Genomic DNA, 3,159 nt, shown 5'->3' on the forward strand with positions numbered 1-3,159 from the left:
GTCAAAATGGAATTAATTCGTTAATTCAGTTTGTATTTGTTTATGAAATACATATCATTCGTTAATTTAATTTCGGTTTTTTGTTATTGTATTAAGTATGTGATGGTAATAAATAATATAGTAATATATTTTCATTTACTCCACAACAATGTTTAATTTTAAAATTATTCGCGTGCAGTCACGCACGGAAATATGAAATATTTCCTTAGTATATGGAATGAAATATTAAATGAATATTTGTTTATAATTTTTGTCATTTCTGAACTTGAAAACGTCAAAGGTTTTATATATATTTGGAGCATTTGATAAGAAAAAAAAAAATCAAGTATATCAACATTGAATCAATACGACATTTAATAAATTGCAATCACTTATTAGTATTTATGGAAGCATGCAATAATTTAGACATCTTTCAGAAGACGCTTCGATCTCTGTCAGTAATATATTTCTTATACTTGAGTTTTGATATTTATTAAAGCCATTATTATTATCATAACTCTTAGGTCAATTAGAGCTTTTAGGTTCTAACTGATAACATACATGCATGCAAAATAATCGTTACAAGGGTCTACTACAGAGGCGTAATAAAGCGTTACGCGTGGCTCTTAAGATAACATGAAGGTATATGCATAAACTAAATCTTTAGTACCGCATTATGTTTAAATGGGATTGAATCGACTTACCTTATGCAAATCGATTTACCTTCTTAAGTGAATGTGGTTTTATAGGCATTGTTTGTGTACGTTGTTTATTTCTATGTGACTTAGTACTCATTATAGACAAAATAATGGGGATATTTAAATGCAGGTATGTTCTTATTTCATTAACTTTCGGTTGAAGTGGGAGAGAAAATTCTAGTAATATTTGTAGTTTTACAAATAATCATTTCAAAATTCGTAATGCTTTTGGTATTAGTTGTTATCATGAAATACCTAACAGCGCGACAACCTTTTTGCTGTTAGTAGCAAAGTTGTCTGATCACCCACAGTGGAGTGGCGAACAGTTTAGCTTCAACCCACCTTCAATATAATAGAAATAGCCTTAGCTCAAAAGTGGGACTTTCAACAGATGGCTTAGCTAAGTTCAAATAAAGATATAGGCTATAAATTTATCTATACTAATCTGTCAGCTTCGTAATGTCTTCGAATAGAGCTTAAACAATCTCAAAGTTTCACAGACGCCTCGATCGATTCAATAAATTACTCTCACCCAGGGTAGATCGGTGGTCAATTTGATGCAATCATCGTTTACTAGTTGCGGCAGTTTCGATATGAATGTTGCTGAGTTCCAATCACATCGATTGAGCGATGTTAGCAGCTTGCTGTGTAATCGCTGATGGAGATGGACGTACGCTTATTTATTCTTAACAAAAAATGGAAAATGTTAAATTGTTACGAGACTGCTAAAGCCGGTATAATGTTAAAAATCATTGGTCATTTTTAATTATCTTAGTAAAACAATATGAGGGGTGAATTTTAGTCGAAAGAAGCTACGTCTATATTGAAAATGTCAAGATAGGAATGTGGTTTTTTTATTAAAAAATAAGGATGTGCTTTAAACTACAAATTAAATTTTTTTCAAGAAAAAAGTGCATAAATTTTCTTTTTTGTAATTAATAGACATAAATTTTACCTTTTTTTTTCATAGTACCTACACTCTAAAGATTTCGTTTCACCCTTACAACAGAAGTTAAAGTTGCTTTTTTATATTTTGTTTTACAACTTCGTAAGTATTTAGCATATCAAAGGATGTCAAAACGAAAACTCACAGGATTTTCGTCACAAAATTACACCAATCAAAATTTTCCTCACGAGTTGACACGGCTCTTTATTTAGAGTCTGGTCTCGTTAAAACTTCGGTGCTTCGTGAATACGGAGACTTCACTTCAAAATAATCTTAATTTAATAAATAGGTCGTGAATAAAAACTTCCTTTGGAAGCCAACAAGCTGGGACACTCAAATTCTACTAGATGCGGCATGTATTTGAAAATTTTTCCCAATAAGTAGTGTGATTCAAAATATAGATTCTTAAATTTCTAACATGGTTTATAAGTGCCGATTAGTGTAATCACATACATACAAAATACATAAGATTATGCTGCGGGAGACAGGATAGCTAAACATCCTCAGCTTATCGCAGTCCACTGCTGGGCATAGGCCTCCCTAAGCTCACGTCAAACTTTCCTGTTTTCCGCAATCCTCATTGCAGCCGCAGCCTCAACTGGAGATCTGATATAGATCAGTAGATGGCTATATAGTCTTAAACAGGCATCTATTTAGTTATTAATGTTATCTGTTACACATGCGGCTCGGTGTAGTTTATACTAGCTCCAGGTGTAATGACGTCATAATTATCACACAGTCATAAATTTATACTGCTATCACGAAAACTGTTGAGATAGTAAATATTTTGTTTCATATTGTAACATTTATTTTTTAATTTTAATTAATTCTGGAATAGGTTTTATAATATTTGTTATTTTGATTACTCGTTTAACCGAATTTAAAGATAATTCCATTTGACATTTATGATTTTAGTACTCTCGAGGCTTTATCAAAAACTTTCGCCCGAATTAATAGTCGCATTGTAGGAAATAGCGATTTCAAATAAAATATGAATTTAACATTTTAACATCTGAGACTATCCCCGACATTTATCAGTTTCAAATCTTATTATCATTACAAATCTTAAAAAATATTAAGTGTATACTTGCAAGAAATACATTAACAATAAAAATAATGTTTGGAGGCGCCGGGTATCGATCCCGGTACCTCTCGCATGCTAAGCGAGCGCTCTACCATCTGAGCTACGCCCCCTACACATTTCGGTTCAAAAAAATAAGTTAGGTTTCGCTTTATTGACTAATTTAAATGCGCCTTGCTTCATTCAATATTCTATATGTGAAACAGTGCCTTTCACTTATCAATATTAATCGCCAGTAGATAGCTGAAACATTTATTAATAAGGTATCTTCACTTTTGATGTATTTTACAATACTTGAAAGTTTCACGCTTAAGTAGTCATGATCATATAAGGATATAATTTTGATTTTTTTTATTATATTATTTAATTTTTATAATTAAACACAAACATAGCATATTTACTTCAAGAACGTTAGCCGCCAACGGTGGGTTAAGCGTCCTGACAGGCAAAAAGCC

At 31.7% G+C, this 3,159-nt stretch overlaps 1 non-coding gene across 1 annotated transcript; it reads right to left on the reverse strand.

Moving 5' to 3' along the window:
* Positions 1-2,744: 2,744 nt before the first annotated feature.
* Trnaa-agc lies at positions 2,745-2,817 on the reverse strand. The gene has a single exon. It is a non-coding gene; the product is annotated as a tRNA-Ala (tRNA).
* Between the last annotated feature and the right edge of the window lie 342 nt (positions 2,818-3,159).

Source organism: Melitaea cinxia, chromosome 5 (assembly GCF_905220565.1).
Source record: "Melitaea cinxia chromosome 5, ilMelCinx1.1, whole genome shotgun sequence".
In the NCBI taxonomy this organism is placed as follows: domain Eukaryota; kingdom Metazoa; phylum Arthropoda; class Insecta; order Lepidoptera; family Nymphalidae; genus Melitaea; species Melitaea cinxia.